A 14,215-nucleotide genomic window follows, 5' to 3' on the forward strand; every position below is an offset into this window, starting at 1 on the left:
GATCCAACATATTTTTATAGTAATTTGGCGGGGTGAGGGGAAAGTGTCTTCTTTTAGCCAAATCTCAGAAGTGGAAGAGAACTATTTTACAATGGGATTAAGGGAGAAAATTATTCCATGCATGCAGTAAAAAATAAAAATCTACATCTTGTTTCCAGTCCTGTATGTAATCAAGAGACAGCTAGGGATTAGGCAATATGAGGTGGAGGGAAATGGGGGGGGGGGGAGAGAAAGCACCTCCTCCCCTTCTCAGACCTCCAAAGTCCAGTAGTTGTTCTTGTTCTTGTTTTATTTTTACTATGTTTTGTAAAAGACATTCATCAGAGTTGTAGCGTAACACTGAAAGCATCGTTTCCAGGAAGGGAAGGAAGCATTGGGTCACAACATCATTACTACCCTTTTCCAGCAAACAAGCAAAGGGTGCTGATAACAAGGCCAGTGGTATGTGCTGCAGAGGAATGTGTCTCAATAGGAGAAATATGTGAACTAGTGTGTGCTAGTAGAGCTTCCGATTTTTACAATACTTTTCTCTCCAGCAGGGATTAATGAGATCCACTTTTGCTCAAAAACAAGAATAATGGAAGCTAAAGAGAGGACCATAGAAGAGCCACCCCCACCCCCACCCCCCAAAAAAAGCAAGGATCTGTTCCATTAAATCAGGAATGATTCTCAGCTTGGCCTGATTTTCCATTCTATCAGTATGGGATATCAAGACTCCCTTGACAATTTCCAATTTCTGCAGAACTGAGAAATCTATCTACCCACCAAAGGGGACTGAGTCCAGAACATCTGTGCTGTTTGCAATTCTCATGTGACTCTATTAATCGAGCCAACTATTTATTAGGCATGCTACAAGGAAGAGAAGTACTATAGGAGGACCCAAAATTGTTGGGGGCATTATGCTGACTCTGTAAACCGCTTAGAAAGGGCTGTAAAGCATTGTGAAGTACTATTGCTATATGCATCTACTTCTATTTTATTGATTTATTTGATTTATTTGATTTGTCAATCGCTTAAAAAATAATAGGTATAACTATAAGCATGAGTAAGAATACAGAAAATAGGTACAATTAAATGGGAACAATAGGACAGGGACGGGAGGCAGGTTGGTGCACTTAGGCACGCCCCTTACAGACCGCTTAGGAATGGGGTGAGGTCAATAGGGGTTAGTTTGAGGTTAAAGGAGTGGGAGATAGAGGATGTAACTACAGAGTCAGGTAGTGCACTCCACGCATTGACCACTCTGTTCCTGAAGTCGTACTTTCTGCAATCAAGTTTGGAGTGGTTAACATTGAGTTTGTATCTGTTGTGTGCTCTTGTATTGTTGCGGTTGAAGCTGAAGTAGTCATTGACTGGTAGGACACTGTAGCAGATAATTTTGTGTACCACCCTTAAGTCTACTTCTGTTCTACTTCTGCTGGATTGGTATTGATCAAATGTGGGGTGGGGTGTAGTTCATCTGGATGAGCAAAGGGGAGAGCTTGTTACATTTCATGCTAACATTTCATTTTGAATGACAAGCACATGGTTCACAGTGATTTCTGCCCCAAATTGGATTTTGGGCATTGTGGTCTTGTACGTTGACAATATTCCTTCTTCTATGTGGCCATGCAAAATTTCCAACTGTGCCTTGCAAGAATTATCCAAACAGGCCACTGTAGCTACACTTGTTTGAATAGGTTCACAGATCTAAGTAACAGAGGTCAGTGTCATCCATTGTAGGAAAGCATGAATGTGTTCTGTGATGAAATGAGAAAGCGGTGGATTTGTTTCCCGTTCAGGAAATTGCAAGAATGCAAACAGGAAATCAGTCAGGGATGCACTGATGGACTGTGGCGCCAAAGATCTGGTAAAAATGATACATGTCTAAAGTTGGTAGCATTGCATATTTGCACAGCACTTTCAGCCCTTCTGCACTTATTAGCTCGGTTCCAATTTTCATGCTGCACAAATGCTAAAGTCAGTTCCAATGGCTGAGTTCTTTATTTTCCACACCATGTATTTGTTTTTTAGGGGGAGCTTTAAAAAAATTTACAATTTTCTTCACATCTACACAACTACACAGGGTAAGAAGGAGCCAAGCCTCTACTTCAGTCCTGTAATATGGGTAATTACAGTAACTCAAGGTAATCCTATGAGTTACGATCACAATTGAGCCCAACATTTGTGTTGCTATGTGACACATTTGTTAAGTGAGTTTGCCCCATTTTATGATTTTTCTTGTCACAGTTGTTAAGTGAATCACTGCATTTATGAAGTTAGTAACATGGTTGCTAAGTGAATCTGGAATGTCGTAAAAACTGATCACATGACCCTAGGACACTGCAACCATCATAATTATGAACCACTTACCAAGCATCTGAATTTTGATCACGTGACAGTGGGGGTGCTGCAATGGTCGTAAGTGTGAAAAACAGTCATAAGTCACTTTTTCAGTGCTGTTGAAACTTTGAACTGTCACTAAATGGACTGTTGTAAGTTGAGGACTGCCTGTACTGGTTTTGCACAGGAACAATATGTGGCTACCACATTTTGCATGTGTTCCAGCCTTCCAGGTAATGTTGCCCCACTGTAAAATTAATTTTCCAACTGATAAGTAAATTATTTAAATTGAAGAGAACTGCTAAGAAATTCTGATTCTTCTGTCCCTCCAAGTTCATTTACCAGGTATGTAAACGTTAGGTGGCAAATATTTTGCAAGTACAATCATCATATCTTTGTCACTGTTTGTATCATAACTAAAACTCCCTCCTGGCTTGCTAACTTTTCAGAATGGTTTTAGAAATCACCTTAGCTTTTATATTAGAAAATAATAACTTACGACTCTGTTAATCAAGTAGTATAGTTCATAGAGGCTTACAATATCATAAATATATCTTTGGCTTTTCTGATGTCACAAGATTTTAATTGACATTACTACAGTGGGAACGATGAAGGACACCTCTTTTTTTAATTAAAAAAAGAATGACAGCTACTCAGTGGTAGAAGTAAAAATTGTTTATTTGTTGCCTATCTCAGTTTTTGGATTACTCTAGATGGCTAATAATAATCTTTGGGCTCTAGCTGGATAATAATGATCATACAGTGCCATACAAGCATTCACAAATTATATATCCTGAATTAAAATTCACAATAAAAGCGTTTCAGTTGAACTAATCTTTACATGTGAAAGAAAAAGGGAAAGATAAGAAAAGTTTGAATATTCTTTTCAGAGACAAAACGAAACTTGATTGGTTTGCTGCAAATCCCTCTTCCTTGTCTCTCCATCAGAAAAAGACCATTTCTAATGCTGATAAATGATATCAGTAAGAACATTTTTTGTTCCAGCAGAACTTCCTCCATTGTAATTTCCACATTCTTTCCTTATTGTCACTACCCAGAAAAGTTTTACAACTTAATTATCATTTGTAATCTATCATCCTCTCCCCACCCACCCCCATGCACAAAAGCGGGGTGGGGTGGGGTGGGGATGGGAACCCTTCAAGCTGGAGTCCATGACTGTCTTCCTAGTTTATCTTTCCAACTACCCTCAAGATAAGCCCTACCTGCCTAATGCTTTTCACAGCTCTGAAGGAATCTGAAATGTAACCGAATAACAGAGTTGGAGGTCTTCTAATCCAGCACCTTGCTCAAGAGGAGACCCAATACTGTTTCAGACAAATGGTTGTCCAGTTTCTTTCGGAAAGCCTCCAGTGTTGGAGCACCCACAACTTCTGAAGGCAAGCTGTCCCACTGGTTGATTGTTCTCACTGTCAGAAAGTTTCTCCTTAGTTCTGGGTTACTTCTCTCCTTGATTAGTTTCCATCCATTATTTTTTTGGTCTTGCCTTCTGGTGCTTTGGAAAATAGGTTGACCCTCTTCTTTGTGGCAGCCCCTTAGATATTGGAACACTGATTTGAATGTTGTCTCCCTAAGCACTGTAATACATATCCTAAGTACGATATAACAATTTCCTGTACTACATATGGTTTATCCCTAAGAAACAGCATCTTTGTCACTGAACAAGATTATTGCTGCCTCTCTCCCCTTCTTTCATTTGTCTTCTTCCACTCCTCCCTAGTCATAATTTATCATGTGAGAACGAGTCAAATCCTGGTCTTAGCATTGGCTGGCAGTCTACACAACTAATCCATGGCCTATGGATTAACTAATCCATGGCCTATGGATTAACTAATCCATGGCCCAATATTAAAATATTGATTTTGACAATTGGGTAAGTATCTTTTCACGTATTAATGAAAACTTATTATAATTGAAGTAAACTTACCCCCCTCCCGCCCAGTTTATCAAAAAGGTTTATCAGAAATTTTTAAATATTTGATGGACTGCTGTGCAGGAGATGAGACAGCTTCATTCTTCGCTGTTTAGAATGGCATGACTAATTAATAAGGCAATAATTTCTAGTTAATTATTAGGAAAAAACAGTTTAATCTAGTAGTGGGATGGAATGCCTTGGGAATTCATAATACTTAACCAGAAACTGTGTAGTCATCTGTCAAAGATGTTGTAGTTGCAAGATTCCTGCACTGATTCCAAGGGCTGGACAAGATGACTTCCAACATCTCTAAAATGTTATGACTACATTAGCTCCAAACATCTGCTTTGAAAGTCAAAATAATAACCTTCCCCTCCCTGAAAAGCATCTTCAACATCTCACATCTGGAGAGCCATGCTAAAAGAAAGATGGAGTCTACATTCTGTGATTGATGGTTTTCAGTCTAAAGATGAAGTCTACATTCTGTAATTGATGGTGTTCAGTTCTTCAGAGTGTTCAGTCCTAGTCCAGAAATCAATCTAGCTTTGGCCTGAGGGCAGGGGGTGGGGAGATAACTTGCACACATTTTTTAATAAAAATATGTAAAGAGAAAGAGAAGCAGTTTGCTACAGTGGTTAAATATGCTGCACTAGAATTTGGGGACTTTTAGGCACAAAAGCTGAGTGACTTTGGGCCGTTTATTCTCCGCTCAGCTCACTGGGAGTTCAGGGATCTCCAAGAAGGTATCTAAAAAAGATCAAGATTGCCACTGCAAATAGATAATTGAAGCCCTGCCCTTTGTTTGATGGGTGACACATGCATCACACATATAAAGGGGTAGAGCTTTAATTCATGATCACAGCCACCATTTTTACTTTGTTTTTACTACCCCTACACCCTGAAGCCAGCTTTCCTAATCACCCATAATTCTGTAACATAGAATGATCAGCAGCTATCTTTTAGTATATTGTAGAGCTGTGTGGAGGTTAGGTGTATCAACGTTTGTTTGTTTTTTTTTGCAGAGATGGATGCTGTTCAATAAGCATGATCTATTTTGTGCTTGTCGAAATGCAATAGCAAATCACTTAACTTTTCAAAGATATCTTTATATACCCACAGTCCTTTGGAAACATTTTATTCCTTATAATCTTTGCAACTCTGTAAATCAAGTCAATATAATTAACTCTTATATTGCAGAGAACAAATAGCAAAAGGCAGAGAGCATTAAACCATCTACTGCCATCATGGCAGAAGCAAAATCCAAGAATTTTTGGTCCATAGTTTAAGCTGGCTATTATGCTGCACCAGTTTCTGGCATCATAGAGCCAGTTCTTGTGTCTTCTGTGTGTTGGGAGGAATGCACCCATGACTCTGTGCCTTCTACCCCTTGGTTAAGAATTAGAAAAGCCAACACCCCACCCCACCATCTGCCTGCTAGCAAATGTTTAAAAATGGTTGGCAAGGGATGAATTTATTTTTTAATTGGAGCAACTTGTAAACCCTAGGAGTTGTGGTATGCTAAATCTTGTATTCCTGAAAGACCAGTTGAAACTTCTTTTAGATTAGGAACTTTTTTTTGCTTTTTTTACAACATCATCAGAATGGTCAGACCAGCATTTGTTTAAAGAATCATGGAGATCTGGAGCATAACTTTAGGATTGGGGCATTTTAAGCAGTAAATTGATAGTTTAACTTCTCTCCCTCCATTTTGTGATGAAGCAAACCATGTTTTCCCATATCTGCATACTGAGCTTGGCATTTATAGATTCCCATATACAGTACTGAATAGACACAACACAGAGCAACAAAAAGTGAGTTCTACTTACTTGCTATAAAAGAACTAGAACTAGTATCATGGTGAAAGCTAGTTTACATCTAGCACAGAATGACCAGTTTCTCCATTATATAGAGAAGTTGGTCATTCTGAGATAAGTGTAAGCTAGCTTTCATCATGATCATAGAGTTATAGTGGTCTAAACCAGGAAACTATTTTGAGTGCATAAATAATTTCTTTATCTTACTATCTCAAATTTTGGAGCAGTGATGCATTCTCATTGCCTCCAACATAACTGTTTGTCTTCAGAATTCACTCTTTTGAAGCATATTCAACCAGACCAAGGCTAAGCAGACTGTACTTCCTGCATGCAGATGTTGTCCTTCTGAGTCCCTAGTTGCTCAGTAACACTAATTCAACCCAGTTATTAAAGTTTTTTTCCAGTTTGCTCTCATATGACTTTCCAATACAACTTAATCATAATTTATTCTCTCTTGTTTCTTTTCTTAAATATTGGAAAAGTCCTCTGCCTGTTGAAGAGAGGATGCTCCTGAAATTAAAATAATCACCAAAGTATCAACATTATTAGACATTTTTGGTGAGCCTGTCCTCTCAACCCCTGTTTTTTTGCAGTTCCCAGAAGTCTCTTTCATTGTATTGCAAAATTTGGGATTTTGAACACTAACCCAGTTTTAAAAATTTCCCCCTAAACCTCCCCATACTTAGAAATACTGACAGTACCTATATGCATGATATAGTTCAATTCACTTTGTATTTTCATTCTATATGTCAAAATTCCCTCAAAAGCTCACACACTGGCTCTTAACCTAGTAGATTGTAGATTGATTACAGGAACGGAAAAAGCAGCTCTTTTTCATCAACCATCACCTAATGTTCCAGAAAGGTAAAACAATAAAATAGTTTCCTAGTGAGCAGGAAATACCCTTTTCTGAAAGGTGGATAATGATTGCAAAAGAAGGTTTGGAGACATGTCAACATCAGCCTTTAATTCTTTTTTACCCATTTGTGGAATTTTATAGTGAGTTCAAATGAGGTTGCCTTCCAAACAAGGAGAGTGCATGGCCAGTACTTGTGCAAAATGCCCTCCACAACTATAATGTGCTGTTACCCAAATACAGGTGAAAATAGTAAAACAAAAATCCAATTCATTCACAAGCATATTCTAACTACTGTAGATTCAGAGGTATGGGAGATAGAAAATGTGGCCTTTTGAATGATCCTTAGATAGAATTTGATTATCTGTCCAAAGAAAAGGTTTTTTCCCTATCAACTAAACAAATGGATACATAACTTAAGTGAATAAGCTAAATGCTTTCCTCTCTGATTGAATTCATGTACCAATTAAGAAAACGTATTCGTAAAGTAGCTTTATGCATTTAAAACGGGATGAATATGATTTTGGCCTTAAGAATATGGCTGTTTAATAGAAAACAGGGGAATTATGCCCAAACATTAATTCTATCTGTGTGTCAGGAGAATATAACTTGAAATTCAGTTTATGCCTTAAGTCATAGGTATTACTGCTAGAACATTGGTGTAAATTTTCATGAAAATACATACAACTTTCAAGGCACTTTTTAAAAAAGAATAAACCTCTGAGGAATTATCACGTTCCTTGTATTTAATAAATAAGTATGATTAAGTTACACTGTATGTATAGCTGCCCACCTGTGCCTGTCCTAGCCCTGCCTACTTTTTTCTAACTACATGCTAGTAATTCCAGCATGTGGATCTGCAGGATCAAGAAAAAAAAATGTCAAGCTGATGGCTACAGCAGCATGATCAAACCAATGGCTGTTTGAGTCTCACCAGCTCAAATTTGCCTCAGCCTTCCATTCTTCCGAGGTCGGTAAAATGAGGACCCAGATGGTTTGGGGGCAATACACTGACTCTGTAAACCACTTACAGAGGGCTGTAAAGAGGTATATAAATCTAAGTGCTATTGCTATTGCCCCCAAACAGGTAGAGGTTCGATCATACCATTGTGGTTGACATCTTGACAATTTTTTTTTAGCATTTTACCTACCTGGCCCCTAGTCTGAAAATCTTGGGTCCCTCTGATCTGCATCATTTCATTGGATATCTGAAAGGAAGGATGAAACTTTGGCTAGGATGGTTTCATTTGAACTCATGTGTGAGGGGAAAGCAGAGTGCATTCACTGATATCAAGAAGCAAAGAAGTGATAGAAGAAATATTATATGCTGAAGGAGGCAGATAATTATCATTTTATCTCCCTTAACCTATTCTTTCTTCTCTTAGTTTAAAGAAAGAAAGATACTTGGTTCAGTGAAAATTGATTCAAGTGCCATGTGGAGTCTTGTGAGCAGGAAACCAAGGAAGTGATTGATAAAAATACTACCTTTATTATAAAGTTACAGTATCTTATAAGTCCGACTGCACCTCTCTCCTCCCTACCCTTTCCTTCAAGAGAACTAAAGAGAGTCAGGTCAGTAGCACTTTCTCAAATTACATTCCTGCTTTGAACTCAGATTTCTCTTATCTATCCACTGTCTTCCTTGCGGCTCTTCTTCCTGTTCCTCCAGATGTATATTAAACTCTTCAAGACGCTCCTTTTTGTTACAGCCTCTTCTAATATCCAATGGGATCATTTCATCAGAAGAACAAAAGATCCTACTTCCTGATGCAACAGGTTGGAAAAACCAATGCAGACAACAACACATACCCAAGGGTCTGCAAAAGTAGCTGTGGAAGCAAAGATTACCCCACTACCTCCATTTTAATAGGAATTCTGAGCATCCCTCTCTCTCTAAGGAAAGCAGAATTTCAGAGTGATTGCCTTGCCTCCAGCTAAATTGCTATTGAATCAGATTTTGGTTTGTTTTGCCCAGGTAAAGCTGTTGCTTCGGTTTCTGCCCCCTCACACTGCACACTTGGGGTTTGGGTTCCTTCTATCTGTGCAGTACTTAATCAGGTATCAGGACGAAAAGAAGTGGGGGGATAAATGAAGCAACTGTTATAACAGCATCCTGTATCTAGGAAACCAGCCAAGGGAATTCTCTTGTTTTGGTCCCAGAGCTCAGCTGGATATTGTATAGTATTGTCATAGCATGCATCGCTGAGGGTCCAGTTGGAGGCAATCATTGGATAGTGATTCGTGAGAGGCCAGGCATAATGCTCTGCTTGTTGGATTCTGTGCTGACATTTCAGAAGCATGTTTCAGGGAGATCACATGCAGTGGTGGGATTCAATTTTTTTTTTACTACCGGTTCTGTGGGCGTGGCTTGGTGGGCGTGGCAAGGGATGGATACTGTAAAATCTCCAGTCAGAAGTGGTATTTGCCGGTTCTCTGAACTACTAAAAATTTTCACTACCGGTTTTCCAGAACTGGTCAGAACTTGCTGAATACCACCTCTGGTCACATGCATACCTTGGAGATATAGACAGCTTCCATCTCTTTTGTCCTGCATAGTTGTCCCTAGCTGGCAGTAATTCCCCTAAAGACAGGCCAACAGTTGAAGCTGGATCTGCATGTCAAAGAAACACTCTATGATAATCAAGCAGACAAAGTTTATTTCCCTATTAGGAAAGAGAATCTGTTAGGTGTTGAGAGGCAGCTGGCTCCTGCTCGGGAAAGCAGCCACGGTGAAGCTGATAGGGGACAGAGAAGGACAGGTTGCTTGGCCAAAAGCCCTGGGATTCCATTTTCGCTTCCAAGGTAGCAAAGGCTGTCCTTGTTCAATAACATCTGAATGGGACAATGCAAGGGGATCAGGTATGGGCCGTTCCTGAGATGGTACATCCCAGTGCCATAAAATTTGTACCAGATCACAATGTACTAGCTTGCAATGTGACTATATCATATCAATCATTATTCTCCCATTTCAAACCACGGGACCAGGCTGCTTCCTCTTCCAGGCTGACATTGAGCAATAAATCAAGTACAAATGCCTTTTCCAGCTAGCTCCTGCTAATTAATACTCAGGCTCACCTTCCACTCACACTTCCACACATCACATTGTTTTACAGAGGCCCGGAAGCCCAATGAGAACATTCGGTATTATAAGGAAAAGAAGTCAATGCTGGATGCATACAGCAAGCAAGCATACAGGGGCTAAAATGCCTCTGTGCTGCCTCTGTGATTTCTCTGTTTGTTTGGTTTTACCTTTCATCTTTCATCTACTGTATTCTTTTGTGCCTAAAACTGAAATAACAAATATATGTAAAAAGACGGTGTCGTCCTCTCCTCTAAATAATGTTTTAGCATCTGTCCACGTAAAGATAAAGTTAGTCCAACTTGCAGAATGCAAATATACAAATACAAAATATTGCATTGGTTCAAGAATTCCCTCTTAGCATCGCTGCCTTTCCACTTTAAGTTATGAATCAGCGTAGGGGTTAAGGAGTATGCAGTAGCAGCAAGAAAGAGGAAGTATCACAGTTTTGATCACATTTCCCACGGGAGAATTGTGTTGTGCTCACTCTCATTGAGTAGTATTAGTGATTAAACTGGGAGAATTGTATGTTCCCAAAGGAAAACTTTTGCTCAGCGTCCCTCCCCCCCCGCCCGCCCATCTGCTGCTAATGATCTGGTCCCTTTTTAGAACGGTCAAGCAGAAGAAAACATGTTCTCACGTGCCTTGCTTTCTCCATGTGATCTCTTAAAGAGCTTGGCTAGATTGAAGTATGGTCAGAACACAAAAAGCTGGGGGGGAAAAAAACACCCTTTGCTCTACCTTTCTCCCCCAGCCCATGATTTCCGGGACCTGCTGCCCTAAAGGCAGGGGAACAGGCTTTCCCATGATCAGGAAGGTCAGCATTCCTGCCTGCTGTTCACAAAGCCAGGAATCTGGAGAATGCACCTGAGAAATGAGCAATTCTTTTCATTCCAGGAGGTGGTATGCAGAGTTGCAGAATGCTGCCCCGGGGCAAGCTCAACTTCATTTGGTAAAGAAGCAGAATCCCCATCTGCCTGACCTGCAAAAATCTGCTTTCTGCTTTTGCTTTTGACCAGGAAAAGGAACTACTAGAAGACTCATTAGCTCTCAGCTCCTAGAAGCAGCTGTTCCAGAGGGGACATGACAGTCACTTCCTAGCCTTGTCTGCTATGAACTGACTTACCCCGAGCTGCACCATCTGCCCTTTGGTACTGTCCTATCAAAGGATAGTCCAATGATGTCGTTTTTAGTTCTGCAAACTTCTTGTCACTGGCTATGACACTTTTGTTTTTGCATATTGTTGGGTGTATTTCTAAGGAGAGGTTCAATGGCCACTGTAGAAGTAAAGTAGCCATGCTAATAGCCTTTCTTTTAAAGACATTTTGATACCTATCTGTATCTGGATGCTGCACTTTTAAATCCTGCCCTCTTTTCAGCAACCAAAGCTTGAATGTATGTTGGTAATGCCACCACCGTAGGACTGGAGGAGGAAGGGCATGTGCTTTGAGACACTGGTTTTAAAGAAAATGCTGCAGAGGGCATTAAGCTTTTCAGAGGTTTAAAATATTTTTCTCTTTTTATTTTCCAAGAGTTCCATGGGAGCAAAATTCGTGAACCTTGGTGCCACAGTCTCAGGCATTACAACAAAGGAGCTATTTATCACTTGATATGGCCCGTGTATTCCTGGAAAAGTGGCTGTAGTCTCCCAAAAATAATACACGAGCCAGCAGGATGGTTCCACATGCAATGTACGCTTTTCACCTTGTTGAAATACTTTGGGACATTCCAGGACCCCAAAACTTTCTCTACTTTTCCAGGATCTCATTGAAAACTCAACGGCTTGGCTCCACATTTTGCAACAGGAAAAACTTCTTCTTTTGAGAAAGCTTGGAAGAGGCCCTTTATTCAAAGCATTATCAAGGTAAAATTTAGTTTCGGAGCTGGCAGGGCTGTAAAACCAAACACAGGAAGGTAGAACAAGTAAAGTTACCATTTTTCTCTCTGTTCAGCTTGCTAAAGTGGAATCATTGAACCAATTGACTGACAGCTGTTTTCTCCCGTGAATGGCCAGAGCGAGTTCCTGTGATTCTATATTTTTTCCACTTTTATTTTTCCTGCTTCATCAAGCCCTGAGAATGAGCCTTCCTAGAAATATGGGTGTATATTATAGTTAAACAGTTGCAAAATGTCATACAGCTTATTGGCTACAGAATGTAATTTCTGGGGAATCCTGGCTTTCCTCTATTTCATTTTAGGTAAAGTTTATAAATGTTGTGGTTGCATAATATAGGCTCCAAAGTGGGAAACAGGCCAGCTGAAATCATAGAAATCAAAGGCTTTTTCACAAGATAAGTAAAAAATGCCTGCAGCCAGATGGGGCATTACAATTCCTTGTGTAGTTCTGTGTCTTTCCTAAATGAGGAAAAGTGGAAATGATTAATTACAATGGAACTACTCATGCATATTTACACAACTGCCAGAATTCAGTATGTTTCTGCTTTTGCTGCAGAATTTGGATTCTACTGGTAAAGAATCAAAAGATTTCACAAATCCAGCTTATAAGAGCTACATAGAAAATACAGTACTATATCGAGGGATATGAATATATGTGATTTCTGTAATGGGCAATGTGTCACAGAATTGAACACTGTAAGAAGAATACAGTATTATTATAACACTCTTTGGGATTTTAGAAAGACACTCATGCTAACGAGAAACTAAATCTCTAACATGTAAACATTAGACAAAAATATTTCAGTGAGAAATTCTGGGGACAAAGAGGAAGTTTATGTAGGAAGTTTTCAATAATGTGGCTTTCAGAAGAACAAGCTAGATGACGTAGGAGAGAATGAAACCACACAATTCTTAGATGACACAGATCATCTGCAAATCCACTCAAAACAACATTAAATCAGCCCCAAAGCCATTGGGTTTTAAATATTTAGAGCAAGGGTTTCTTTGCATTTTAGCATCATGTTTAATATATCAGGGTGCTGCCTGTATTGTATAGCTTTACTTACAATCCATGTTTATTTGGGTCTTGGGTACATTCTCAAAATATGACATTTTTTTTTTGAACCTCCTAGGTAGTTATTATTTAAAATCTAATTTGCCTTCCCCTCTGCCTTGCCGCAATATCCAAATTGGCCTTAAAATTGGTTAGGTGGGGCAAAAATCTCTGTACCCTGAAGACATGATGATCTGTGTCACCTGTTGTTGTCAATCCATGCTAGCTTCTAATAACCACAGAAAGATCTTCAAGGTCCTTATAAATTGATCACTCTCTGGGTTATGATTTATCGTTCATGGAATGCAACTGAATTGAAGTTGCTAAAGTTCCAAAGTATAGCAGTGAAGATTTTCAAAAGGATGCTTCACTTTCTTAGAGATGCAAGTGTGATACACCCCTTTGAAGCAATTTCACAAAGTTGCTCTCTGTTTCAGACTGTCAAGGCAAAGTTTCAAGTTCTTTAGGAACTTTATGAATTGTGGTAGAGCAAGGTGTTTTGCAAGGTAAAATGTCTCACTGAGGATAGACTGTCCGCAGTCTACACATCGCTATTCCAAACATTTTTGACAAATCAGAGCTTTGCTAAGAAATTATTATTTTTTCTCTTTGAAACAAAGTAGGTTATAATATTTATTTCTTTGTTTTGGCATCTGCATGCTGAATACACTTAAAAAGCTTAGTGAAATCTATGATTGGCTAGTGCTAGGATGGCCCAATGAAAAGGAAGATAGGACTCCTGTGCCATTAAGAAGACATTTTAAGCAATTCCAGTAATTATTTGTTTTCTGTCTTCTTTTGCATTTGTTCATACTAGCCAATGGGTTTTCTTCACCATATGCCCTGGCAACTTTTTCTCTCTCTTTCACATCTTCATGACGTTGCCTTCATCTCAGCCCAACCCTTATCTGAGACAGTTTAAGCTGTCTTTATCTATTCCAGTATTAAGGTTAAATTTTTGCTATAGATGTGATCCAGCACGATTCATCAGTTAAGTGCTCAGTGATAGTTGGGGATTGGATCCTGCCCACTTTACTATAAGCTCGCTGGATATTGTTCCCCAGGGCCATTTTGGCTTGGGCTGCAAGAGAGACATGATATCTGACTTCTGAAGAAGCCTTGGTTCTACATAATTCCTAGTCAACATTTTCCATAACACTTAACAGGTCTTAAACATGGCTTTATCTTCTGTAAGAGCGTAATCCAGTGCTAGGAAAGACAACTGCATTCTATTAGTGATGTGCATTATTGTTTTTGAAAA

The 14,215-nt window shown here is 39.3% G+C and overlaps 1 long non-coding RNA gene across 1 annotated transcript; it reads left to right on the forward strand.

Moving 5' to 3' along the window:
- Positions 1–350: 350 nt before the first annotated feature.
- Positions 351–4,137, forward strand: LOC148126109 (uncharacterized). Its single transcript, XR_015742561.1, has 3 exons — positions 351–441; positions 2,014–2,066; positions 4,061–4,137. It is a non-coding gene; the product is annotated as an uncharacterized LOC148126109 (long non-coding RNA).
- The last annotated feature ends 10,078 nt before the right edge of the window (positions 4,138–14,215 follow it).

This window comes from Pseudonaja textilis, chromosome 3 (assembly GCF_049901715.1).
Source record: "Pseudonaja textilis isolate UNSWEBS1 chromosome 3, rPseTex1.2, whole genome shotgun sequence".
In the NCBI taxonomy this organism is placed as follows: Eukaryota; Metazoa; Chordata; class Lepidosauria; order Squamata; family Elapidae; genus Pseudonaja; species Pseudonaja textilis.